This window comes from Ptychodera flava, chromosome 2 (genome assembly GCF_041260155.1).
Source record: "Ptychodera flava strain L36383 chromosome 2, AS_Pfla_20210202, whole genome shotgun sequence".
Taxonomy (NCBI): domain Eukaryota; kingdom Metazoa; phylum Hemichordata; class Enteropneusta; family Ptychoderidae; genus Ptychodera; species Ptychodera flava.
In genome coordinates, this window is record NC_091929.1 from 7,361,165 (window position 1) to 7,375,566 (window position 14,402).

Below are 14,402 nucleotides of genomic sequence, written 5' to 3' on the forward strand. Positions count from 1 at the left end.
ACTCTGACCCCTATCGCATGGTTTATGCTTGTTGGAGTCATATAAATAGTAAGGGAACACGACACTGGCGTCATTATGATAGGGGTGCCAATGTTACTGGCCTTGTGGTTTGAAACTGTTTTTCGTAGGTTATCCGATTTAAACTATCATTCAATTTGGCAATGCAGACATTATTTGAAAATCGACATCTTGAAGAAAAAATGTATTGTTCATGTGAAGACATTATCTCGCGACACAGAATTTCCAAATTAATGTAATATAAGAACTGTTTTTATGTTTCCTCCATACCGTGTCAGTTGAGAAAAAGTTAATAATCGGCCATAGAAATAATCTTTTAATATATGCAAATGCCACCTATACATGTAACTGTCCGTTGGAAGCTTTGCCATAGCATTTTGTGCCTTGTTATCTGTATACACCTCAGTACGGGGAAAATTACTTCTGTGATAGAGCTGCGGTAGTAGAGCGTGCAAATAAAGTCTGCAAAGGCTATAACTTTGACGGAAGCACTGTGTACAGTCTGTATGCAGCACTATCACGAAATTGCGGTATGCTGTGCTGTGTATCTATCGACGTGCAACAGGTCATGCATAAATTTCTTATGGGTAAAGCTTTAAGGAGACACACATGTGACATGATCTAAAATGTCCACTTATTTTTCATACGCGTTTGACTAGACTACTGATCATTTAATAACATGAAATATATCCGAAATCTAGCGAATTTAGACACCACAAAAGGCCCCGAATTTCAGTATGGATACGGCAATGTCTGTATGATATATTTGTAACCCGTAGCAATGACGTAAAATGTTAGAAACATGACTATATACACACACGTAATTTAATTTAATTTAATTCGAAGATTTTCATATTTTGTCATACAGAGAACTTTGGTTGTAAAGTCATAAATATGTAAAAATAAGGGGGAAGTTCAAACTTTGTCACATGTTTGTGAGCGCATGCCTGTATCCAGCAACATATGTGCAACAGGTATCGATATAAGCATGGTTCAGGCTCTGTTATAAATGTACACGGGACTATATACGTCAGATACGTATACAGACCTAGATCATAATATTGTTACAGCCATGTGTCGTCTTTTTTTACACAAACCTATATCACAGAGGTCTGTTAATGCTAAAACGTTTACAATATCCTCGTCTCCTTGACAAACTAGGATTAAAGTGTAATATGAACATTTCCGCTGAAGTAAATAACGCTAATCACATGGCAAAAGTATGTAGAATGTCAATAAGTCGTCAGACGCTTTTATTCTGCTATTGACATTATTATGACCGTAGACATTCACAACTTGCTCAACGCCAGTAAGGCCTACATTATCTTCCTTTTGTTACAAGCCGTATGGTCATGTAATAACTGGTGACCTAAACATCGTCACGAATAATAAACTTCGCAGTTGTTCCAGTATGGCCCTAAATATCGTGAGCCACCAACCATAAACTGGAACTCTAATTTTAAAATCATTATGGATGCTGCCGAGACTTATGCAAAGAAGTGGGCCTCTGTAGAAGATGAAGACGTTGAGTGCCTCTCTGACTGGTTACGTACTGTCAGAGATAAAGTTCAGAAACGTATATCACGTCTTCGTTCTTCATATACTGTCATCAAGACAACATCTTCATTTGATGACTCCACCATACGTGAATGCCTAGATGCATTGCATGATAAATATGTTGTCGTGCCTGCAGACAAAGCTTCTAATAACATCATTTTTGTCTGCAAGCAATTCTACATTCAGTGTTTGATGAATGAACTGAAAATTAATTCAGGTGACAGTAATACCACCTACTGTCCATCAAGCCTGTCCAAACAGGAAATATTTGATAATCATTCATCGGTTTTGAATGCATTTGGCATCAAGCTATCAAATGATGACAATGTTCTACCTCGACTATATTGGATTCCCAAAATCCATAAGAATCCATATAAGCAACGTTTTATAGCAGGTTGCAGCAGATGTACAACCAAACGCTTGTCACAACTCTTGACCACAATTTTGTCAACCATCAAATCTGGTCTGGTACGATATTGTGACAAGGTTTATGAAACGAGTGGGATTAATCAGATGTGGATATTGAAAAATTCTAAAGAATTATTACATACTCTAGATACCAACAAAAGCAAGTATGGTTCAATCCGCACATTTGATTTTTCTACACTTTACACCACCATCCCACACAACAAGCTTAAAACTAGGTTGTCATCATTGGTTAAGCAGGCTTCTTTTACAAGAATGGCAGTCGTAGGTATGATTACATTGTCATCAAACACAATTCAGGCTATTTTAGTAACAACAGTGATGCCAAATGCAAATACACTGATACGGAAGTAATTAAGAGCTACACTTCCTTTTCATATGGAGATTTTCAAGAGAGACACAGCTTATTAGTCTTAAAGCTGGTGAGACAAGGATTTTCACAAAGTAGGTTGGTTAGATCTTTTAAGAAGTTCTATGGTAGATATGGAGATCTTATATCTAAATATGGCAAATCTGTCACTCAGATGATGAAAGACAGTATTCCCGACTTTGACTCAGAACAGTAATTTAGCAGATAGCTGAATTACCGTACAATAACTTTGTCACACTAGTTCAATCTTGACGGGTGTAGCATGCTAGCAGGGTACGCTTACCCATTCCGGACACCTGGTACCACCACTTATATAGTGGTTCAAGATTGTACTACCGATTTTGTCAGTGATCTTATGTTTCTTTGTGTGTTTGTTTTTACTGTTTATTGGACCTGGTAATTTATTTGCCTTGAATGATAATGATTGCTGGAATCGATTTGATGTCATATTATCACCAAATTTGCATAACGATTTCGATAGAGAAGAAAAACCTGCAATTTGAAAGTGTCAAGAAAACCTCACCAGGAGTGAGAAGGGTACCTTTCACCATATATCTGAAATCTCTTGAAATTCTGCATCACGTGAGATTTTAGTGTACTTTATTTGTATTTATTTTGAGACATCGAATAAAACTTGACAATATATGTATGATTTTGAGGCGTCATGAGTCAGTGGTCGGGTATGGGACTGTATCAAAGAATGGTAACATTCGGACTCAAGCATCGTGTTGTACCCTTGAGCAAGGCATCCTTCTCTTCAGTGATTCATTAGATAAAGAGTACCTCGTCCTGTTATCGAGTTTTTGAACATCCGGACATGTCACATGATGGCGGCGCTGTTGGAGGTACTCGGAGATGCTCTCCAGAACAGGTAAAGAAGAAAAGAAGATTGCCTGAATTGGCTCTAGGACACTAAATGGTTACAATAACCACATCCTCAACCAGATAAAATGTATAGTGGTGTAGTTATATGGACGAAACTTTAATGAACACTGATGTTACAGAAGAAACTGTGTGTACTATGATATATACGCAGATTCGGACAAAAATATTCAATGATTTTGAAGGAATGTGCTGCAATTCTTGCAAACTATTATCAATTCTTTTCAATAAATCCCTGCAGTCTGCAGAAGTGCCACTAGACTCGAGAGTCAATATCAATTCCATTTTCAAAATGGAAATAAGCTAACAAAGGAAACTATCGCTCTGTCAGCCTAAAGCCAAAATCTACATCATAGTCATAAGTTCCGTACTGACAAACTCGATATAACAAACACAAACAGCACGGCACGGATAGACAAAAGATAAGTACTGGACGGATATGTACAACAAAGTCAAATCCATAGAAGAAAAATATATCGACCTCCGATAAAGATAACCAAGAAGCATTGTCAGGTTTTTGAAAATGGTAAGGACATTGCACCTCACATGTGGCACTCGCCATATATCAATCTGTAAGTCAAAATAGGAAGTGGTCTTAATGATGTCATGGAAAATTTTCTGAGAGATGTAATCACAAAACGTTTAGATGACATTAGCATAAAAAGACTCATAACATGGTTTCAGATCACGTAAGTCTTGTCTAACGAACTTATTGGTATTCATTGATAATGTTCATTGATAATGTTTTGTCTCAATACTTCAAAATATCTAACTCAAACTTACTGGAATGCAAGCTGTCACAACGCTCTTAAAAAGAGTGTCTCAGGTTTTTTATATCTTGCTCAGTTTTTATTTGAGCACAATTCTAAAGAAATCAACTTGGGTTAAATTCACCGCCCTGGAAGTTTTTCTGGCCGGCGCACGGCCTGCGGGCTACAATTATCGCAATTAGCCAGGGTCCTTCTTAGCCATGCCATTGTACTTTTTAGCTCAATGGCCCTGTGTATGATACTGTGTGTTCCAAGCGTAATATGCGTACCGCCTCCCGTCCACGACCGTAAAAAGGCGGGAACACACAGCATCGTACGCTGGGCTACCAGGGTCCTTCTATGGTTTTGTGAAACACACAATGAGCCGCTCTGTGCAGCATTGTGAAACCAATGTTTTTTTATGCAAATCCAGTCGCGACCAACATTATATGAACATTTGGAAGTCACTATCTTGTTTCCAAAACGAAGATGTATATACATTTCAGAGTCCCAGCTGTCTCAAAACGAGTCTCTAAAATTTTGAAGTTGTATTACGAAAGCGATGCCCTATTAATATAAAAATTTGTGCAGCTGTATCAGAACGAAGCCCTATACATAAACGTTTTGCAGCTGTATCAGAACGAGGCCCTATATGTATACAATTTTGCAGACGTATGTATGTATATGTGTTTATATATATATATATATATATATATATATATATATATATATATATATATATATATATATATATATATATATATATATATATATAATATAGTATAATAATATTATATATAATATAATAATATAATATAATATACAATAATATATACAATAATACATATATATATATATATATATATATATATATATATATATATATATATATATATATATATATATATATATATATATATATATCCTTTCTATATACATTTTTCATCTGTTCTATCTCTGAAATAAGCGTAATTGTGTAAATTATAATTGTACATTAGGCTCCTCGTATCACTAGTGCCGTCAACGGAAGTGAACTAAACTGAGAAACTGAGCTGAACTGAACGGATTAAATATTAACAATAAAAAGAGAAATAAGTAGACTCTTACATGCCAATATGTCACATTTATTAAAACCATCATCCATCATAATAACGTCAACGGTCCTTGCACGAAATTTCACCATTGGTCAAAGTAGCAGAACAAACGTCAGGTCGGTATTGCGACACTGCACAGACCGAACACACCGCAGGACGTTTTCAAGACGCAGATAACAGGTAAAAATGCTGTCATGTTTACAAGGCGACCGTCAAAAATGATTGCGGGATATCGCAGAGTCACAATTTGATTTCAAAGCTATAATGTACCCCTTGCGTCCCATGATTTATATAAGCAAACTTTGCAAGACATAACAGTGTACGAGGAGAGGCCGAATATATTATATCATGCAAAGTTTGCTTGAGTCCGAGCTTTTATCGACCGGGAGGGTACACTATTGGTATTATTTCATAGTTTTGGCAATGTTAGTGAATTTGCAGAGGTAGAAATCATCTGGAACCACATAACTTCATATTCGGATACATTATCAGTAATCATCTTGGTGATGACGTCACAAAATTCGAGGGTATTGACAAAGCTGTAGTACAATTATACAGGATAATGGAAAACGAGCACCCATAAAGTGAGATACATAGCATGGGTGTTTTCCCATAATGTGTTAACAACTCACAGGTGCTTAGTTTGCGTTCACCAATAACGTTGGCTGGGGTGGGGGTTAGAGGAATCGCAATTGAAATCTTTTTTATCAGGCCCCTCAATACCTTTGAAATTTTTCAAATTCCGCTCTAAATGATCCAAACTTTTCCAAGTCCCCCTGCCATTAACATTTGGTCGCATATTTGTTAGGGATGCACGTAAAGAAAAAAATAAAGATGCATAGAGTAGTTCTGCTCGCAGATGTTCGACACTACCTGTTATTAGCAGTTTATGGAGCCATATTCCCTAGGCAAAGTCTTAAACTGATTCATTTTTAAACGCATCGATGGACATTTTGGATTTATCAGTCTAAGCCGACTTGATATAATCAAACTCTGGTCAGGTCCGATGGCAGCTGCTCAGACACACAAATTGACGATCATGAGAGAGTATGCAAATTGTGAATTCCTGGCTACATTTTGCCAAATTATGGAAAACTGGTCATGAGCACAGTGAGCTACCATTTTTTTTTCAAATATACAAGACATATATGACTTAGATGCTCATATAGAAGTTTAACAAAATTGACAACACTAAAAGGTTAAAATATTCCATCAAATAAATGTTTTAATCTCTGAAATTTTGGTAACAAATCCGTTGTAGTTACGGCAAATTTGATAAAAAATAATTAATTCCATTTAGTCACTATTTTTCATTTAAATTGGTGTCTTTACTGTTCAAAGTTTTACCTTTGTGTCATTGTACGATAAGAGTGTGAAAATGTAGAAAATCAAGCATTGTGATCCACATCTTTTTCCTTTAATATTTGATTATTCTCATATGCCAGAATTCAAAAATCACTGATAACGTTCAAGTTTTCTGGTCTTACATATCATGTGTTGCTCTCTGGCCTGATCTTGTAAAAAGTATGTTTCACTATCATGAGCGTCATATGACCATAACTCTTCTTCAACTACATCAGAGTCAGAGATATCTCTGTCACTACCGGTCATTCCAGCTTTTGGCCATGCAAGTTTTGACGTGGGCACTATACGGTCTAGGCCCCGAGAACCGTATAGTGCCCACGTCTATGAATATTCAGCGTGAACGAGGGCGATAAAACTACAAAGAATGCTTCGGATAAGGCTGGCAGGAACGCAAACAAATTATCTCCTCTAAGTCCCAAATTCTACACTTGGCTCTTCTAAGTATTTCTCTGCACTCCCACCTGGCCAGTCCACAACGACTGGATTTTCGGTAGTTGAGAACGGCGACACCAAACGATGTTAGTTGAAACGGATACTAGCAAACTATTAAAAGTGCATGTTATGTTGTAAAATACCAAAGTCACCATTTTTGGTCGAAAATGAAAAGAAATGCGTTGCGACACACGATAATTTTAAGTATTTAAGCCCCACAGTCCCTCAAACCACGGCCATACATGAACGCCTCGCTTATGTCCGTAAGCTCCGAGCAGCACTCGGAGCTTTCGCTTGCGCTTACGCTTACGCTTGCGATCGTGTCGATCGGTACGACGGTATGACATGTATCAATGGTCCAGTTCAAGTGACTTGAATGACTACAAAACTGATGTTTTCTCCGTTGTTATGGACAAGGGTCCGGCATTCACAGACACAGAACATTTCGGCTAATGGGACATAACAATAAAACAAAAACTGACCAACTTCGCCTGTTTGTAAGCACTAGCGTTCCCGGGGACAAGGATTCGCTCAGCCCGTACCCGGCCCGTACCTCGATCCCAGCTTTGTACTTAGCCGGCGGTTAACTGTTTTTATCTTTTATCTAATGTAAGCCTAGTATATCCATGTGAGCACAGTCCAGGAGGGACCGTGATGTGAGATATATATATGTGGTCCAATTTTGATATACTGTAGCTCATTTTGATATGCTGACTTATAAATGCTCACATGCCGGCTAGCCCGTGTAACGCCGGGAACACACACGGAGGCTGTACGCAACTTACGGCTAACATTGCCGGCCAACTTCAAGAATCATGTCTCAATTTTTTCCTTTCTCCTCCAATAAACCCGAGACAATTTTACTGACAGTATTACACTATTAATAACCAGTCTTGTTATGAGGAACTGTGTATACACTAAAGTTTTCGATTTCATAAACCAGAATTCAGATCTCTCTGTTCAAGTGACGAAGTTTCTCTTAAAACTCAACCAACAAGACTCAAATTATGATGATCGTTCTTTCTCATATGTCGCCGTAGCAGCAGCCATAGCTAGCTCTCGTATGTTGCGACGGAAAAACTCATTTTTCCGTTGCACACGACTCGGAGTTTCCCTTTGCAATCCATATTCGTCCGAGAAAAACGAGAGCTACGACTGCACAGATGAATGCCGCTGCTTCCTTATGGAATAGACTTTCTAGTCATATTCGTTCAGCATCAAAGACCTGCTTCTTTGAGAAAGCATTGTCATGCAACACTGTGTAAAGCGCCAGTGAAAATTTTCTTTATGCTTTGTCTAGAAAACTTAGAAAATACTAGTAACGTTTAGAACCCGATAGACAAAATGTTACACTTGGTGGGGGAGTTCGTGATAAGTGGAACGGCGTTTCTGTCCTATCACTGGCCATGCGTGGTTTAGGCGTCAAATTTAAAATTCATTGTTATCAGTCAGTACATATTGACACACACACCCACTAACTCATTAAGCTGGCAAACGCTGTCGCAGAAATTTGTATGGCAAAAAGCTGTCATGTAAGTAGTGACAGTGACACTGCCCGTAGGCAGTAGCAGAACAGTAGTTGCATTTACTTTATTAATTTTGAAAATATTTTTGTTCTCGTTTTACTCGCCACAGCATGTTGAACTGTCCAGTATTCATCATGCCGTATGGAGACAGCAAGAAACTGTATTTGATACATTGCAAAGGATATTAAAAAAATATCAGTATTTGCAGCTTCTGTCCCGTTACTAGGCAACACCATTGGAGCTAATTTGGGACAATTCGGGGGATCTTCATATTTTTCAAATTTCTCAAAAGTGTTAGATGCCCTATAGCTGAAAGTTGCCATATTACAAATTACTCATAAAAACAAGTATGTAAATTAACAATAAAAATTGAGGAGGTTACATTTGCAGATTAAATCAACATTACTTCACCATCCAATTATCCCAAATTAGTTCCAATCGTGTTAGGCCTACTTGTTTGTTTCTCTGTTTATTACCAAAAATCATAGATTTTTAGATTTTTTTGAGATCTGACAAAATGTTTCTAGATTTTGTTCAATTTAACATCAGAACAATGGAAGGACATTTAAATGTTATTCATTTTTCATTGAATTGTCTACCAACCCTCGGAATCGGTAAATGTAAAAAATAAAGTGAATAAAAAAATTTCATGTCCCCTACAGGCAGAGCAAAACTTTTAAGTACCCCCTATACTACCCCCAAAATTTCTACCCCCTGCATTCCTTCAGCCCCTATCATCTTTTGTGAATGCAGTCGTAAGGCTTTTTTATCGGAGACTAAGCTAATAGTTCGACTTTGTTATCGGAGACTGAGCTAAAATTAAGCAGGCACCTTGATTTAGACGAACTCAGATATTAGATAAAACGTTTGAACATGAATCTTCATATGAATGTAATTCTTATACCCAGAATTGTAAATTACCGTTATTAAACTCCTGCATTGTCTCGTGAAATAAAATAAGATGGTTTGAGAAGCTTTTGCAAATGATATCTTCATGTACAATAACTAACATGAAGGAAGTCTAACTCACTTCTACTTTTTCTATCATATTTTCAGCCCAAGACGTCGTCGGAACTTTCATCGGTGCAAAACATGAAATTCGCCGTTGGATGTTTAATTTTCGGTGCTCTAGCAACAGTTGCATGCTGGTAAGCGTTCGGTCGAAAGTTAGGTCACGTCCGCTTTTTAGAGACTGCCACAACAGTTCAGTGACAAAACTATTGTTGGTCATATTTAGGGGAGATGATTAAATTCATTCACACGTGGCTTGATTAAGTGTATAAAAACGATCGGAACTAAATGTAGGTGATTAGATGCGATCGGAGTGTCAAGAAATCAACATTTTTGCAGTTAAAATTTTAGGAAATGAGAGAATAGTGCTAAAATTAAAAATATGGAAATATCATTTTCATCCCTCAAAGCAGCATATACAGATCGATTGATAATATCACTTCAGTCGGATGGATTTCAATGAAAAGGTGTTATTTATGTTATTAAGAAACAACACAAACTATATGAAAACTCTGAAGTTGATAACTCTTTACATACGTGTACCCCTTACCTGTTCATCAGTTTGAGGCATAATATACACTTAATACAGTCAGGATACATTTTAAATGACCCTGACTGACTACAATGAACATCGATTAAATAACTTCAATTTGGTTGAGGCGAAATTAAAAATTTGATATTTATACAATTATCTTATTAACCATGAAAATATGGATGTTGAATAAAATATTCCAGAAGGCAAGCAAATATGGTGTAATATTTCATTAATTTGTTCCTGTGTTTTAAAAATGTTAAAAATCCAATTATTCGAAACCAGTTCCTGCTGTGTTTATAGCTATAGGCCTATATGTCTGAGTTGCAATTAACTCATGATCGCTGAATATATAGGCCTGCGTTTGCAAAGACAGACTGAAACGACTGCAAAAAGCAGGAAAACATAAGCATTTGTGTGCTGCATAAGTCTGACAGCGAAAATTGTCCTTCGGTAGTTGTAGCTAGTTAGACCAAGTATATCCCTGGTGAAGTATTCTTATGATAGCACACTGTAAGTGACATTCAAGGTAACCGTTTATTTGAGCTCACATTTTGTACTTGTGTAACAATCAATGTACACAATACATTAGATTTTAATAACGCTCCGATTTTGAGATCCCCAACACATAAATAACAAAGTGTACGTGACCTATGTATACGCGATATAATAGTTGTTTAAAATGACATTTGCATGTTTGAATCACTATATTGAAAATATTGTGGGTAAATGTCAAATAGATTAACGCAGGAAATTAACAATAAGCTAAAAAGAATCTAGTCGTACACAATGTGGAGGTAGATCTCCTTGAGATTTTCAGAGTGGGAGAGATGATACACACCAACGGTAAGAATTCATTTCTCAATTTTGATTTAACGTCATACCTGTCTTCCGTAGGCATTGATATTTAGTACACTGTCTCTCTTAACAGGCCAAACAATTGTTCGTATCGATCTAGACGAACCCGAAACATTACCTCGTACCAGAGAGTTTCTTACCTGACACTCACGACAACGTCTTGTTTTGTTGTCTTGAGATGTGCCAGAAATATGTAAGTACACAATCGAATGCTTGAGAATATTTGTTTACTGACTATTTAAATAGCAACCGTTTATCATGTAGTCAAAGTTGCTTCAATAAGTTGAACATTCTTATCGTACCATTTGAGCTCAGCCAACATAAATCTCACGAAAAAGCCGGATGTCCTTTGTTTTTGTTTTTTTTTACAGAACAAGATATAGACTGGAAAGCTACTACAATACGGTATATTACTATGAGGAATACACCGATAGTTGTTATGGATACTGCTATGACTGGCACTGTTTAGGTCAGTACAGTTTCATGACGTTCATATATTATCCTAAACTGTAGGAATCAATGATGATGTTGAGATGATGATTTTCTATTAATTTATTTTATTTGTTTCGGGTACTGGTAAGATGCACCTGAGGTTACAGATGTTCAATCTCTCAAATGTAAAAGACCTTTAAATCCATTGCTCTATAAAATCGACAAGAAATAGAATAAGGCACAATTCTTATTAGTACGCTACAATGGTAGGACTTTGTAACGTAAATTTTAATGATCGGGAATGGAATCATTTTACTATTTAAAAAAATTGGCGTATCTTCAGTACAATTCTTACCTCAGAGTGTTCATTCTGTATATTTTATCAATCTTTCCATGTAGAGTGCAGTGATATAGACCACTGTATCGATACACAATGTACCTCTAGTAGTAACCAACACTGTTTGAAGTGTGAGTTTGACAGAGGAGGATATAAGAAAGCCTACGATTTGGTTCAAGAAAACCGTACTTGTGAACGTGAGTAATTTGTTCAATCGGTCTTTAGCTCTTTTTCATCCTTAGATTCCGACTAAATACAACCATTTGCACTTTAATGTATCGAAAAACTGATAAGAACAACAGTAAAAATGATTTGGTCTGCGATTTTTAATTACATTTTATGGCCTAAAGACTGCATCGCCTTACACTCGAAGTGATCACCATGCCTCATAAGTGTTTACGTAAAACACCATCTGCCAGAGTTATCGATTTTATTGTTGTTCAAGTTCTTATCAGTTTTTCGATACAGTAAACCAAAAATGGTTGTAATGATATTTGCTAACACTGCACGTGTAATGTATAAATGGGAGATGCAAGGTAGATGTGTTTTTTAAAGTGCTGAATCGTAATCTGTAATATATTATTATTTTATCATTCCCGGCGGGAGACAAGCTTAATGCTGAATCAGCCCCACATTACTCAGCAAAGTTCTTCAGAAAATAATTGAGGAATATTCTGCTGCTCAAAACTGTTTTAATGAAATACTACACATGATATTAAAGGTAGAACGCACCTAGTAGACAGATGGGCCAACCATTTGCGGGCTCATTTAGAAGCTTATGGAGAAACTTAAGTTTTCACAGGCATAGCTTTGTGAAAACTGGCTCAGATAATTTTGTTTTCCCCTATAGAGTTAACAATGGGATGTTGGATGATATGTTTCTCAAGTACCAACATTTTCACGGCGATTCTTGATTTCATCCTTGAGTTGGAAAGAGAATGATTGAATTTGCTTGAAGATATTTTGAGCAAATTTGAAATTTTAAGTCTTTCATTTTCGAGCCGCATACTACCCTAATAATTATTTGACACCAGTAAGGCGTGATAGGCTGTTTTGAAACATTTCCTCGTCAGTATTCCTTCTGTGAAATAAATGTGCAAAGGATCAACATTGCAAAACTAAAATACAATTTAAAAATGTCGACTCATATATTCTACAACCAAACAAATACGAGGAAGATAGAGGCAGTTGCTCCGAGGGAAAATGCTTCAATTCTTCCTGGTGTCATCGGTATGTGTTATTATTGCAAATGGCCTGTTTGCCTATTAATGTGTTGCACACGAATTACAACATTTGAAAACAGATAATTTATGTTTGCTAGTCGTTTGAGAATAATATATTCTGAACTCTGTGAGTCTGGTATGTCTTAGGAGTATTCTTATTTAATTCAATCTTATTCACAGAACGTTGCTCCTGGAGACCAGACAGTAAGTTCTGCTACCCAGGGTCTTGTCCGGGACACCCGTCTACGTGTTCGTGTCTGGACGGTTTCCAAGGTTACAACTGTCTTTCAAGTAAGATTACCTGATGCACCATTGAAGTTTGGATCACAGAATGTCCTAGTTTTGCAGAAATGATAGACAGAAAAGCTGAGGGCATTAAATCAAGTGAAGAACACAAAGGCAACTCATATATAATATAAAGTACTTTGAGACCTGTAGTTAAATAGCACAGAACCAAAAAACCTCATTAAACCCTCAGTGTATAGGCTGTCACAAGGCGCACATCCACTTGGACGTTTGTAAATATAACTCAAATTGTCCTATTTCTCGGTTGTGATTCGGTAATTTACGGCCAAGTGGTGCACCTCATTTTTGCGCTTATACATGAGAATAGCAAGTCAGAGGTAAGCAGTTTGTCATAACTGCTTACTGGGATTCCTGTGAACAAGATGGAGTTAAATATCAGCATTCAAAAGTTTAAAAGGTGGCATATACGCATGCGTACATTTGGAACGCACAAAGAACATAGCAGTGTTGTCTGTGACTGAGAAGAGTGATGATAACTGAGAAACTTCTTGATTTTTGGGGGAGGGGCAAGACATTTGGAGGAGGTGTGTTACAAAACATGAACTGACAGGTTGTATTCGGATAACACCATATTTTTGTTTCAGCTCGGACCTGAGAGCCGTTATTAACTGTTTGTTATCCGCGGCCCGTAATTGGCAACTAACGTATGATGTTACCCTCATCGCCAGTCAATATGTGTAAACAATTAAACGCATGGTTGTTAACTTATTTCACGAACATTTCCACTAGTAAAGCAGAGCGTATTTGAACACACATCATCAAAATTATTTGTCGCAGTTCATCGATTCACGGTCGCGTCCTAGTAGTACTATATGTGTCATCATGGTATTGTTACCTACAAAAAAGCTGGTTACCGTTTTACTGTTAAATGATCGAAATATGCCATAAAAATTGGTATTCGACAAATTTAAAAGCAAATTCGAATTCCGATATGAAGTGTGTATTTGCAAGAATTCAGTTACGTCAGAATGTTCTTCTCTTCCTTCTTAACCAGTGACTACAAACCCAGATGTGGATAATTGTGCAGGGAAACTTGAAGTGACCGGAAGTGACATCACATGTGACGTTGACTGTGGTATAAACAATGTTGGATATTGTCAGTTGGATGCCGATACATTTAAGGTCGACTGGACTTCAAGTTATAACCCATCATTTGACTCGATCGTCAAACCATACTACGTCAACGACACAGGCTTTGGTGTGGTGTATGCTTCCATACAGTGGACTATTACACGCGGTAAGACGGCGTATTACAAATACCATCTTTCTCTCACTTAAGGTAGA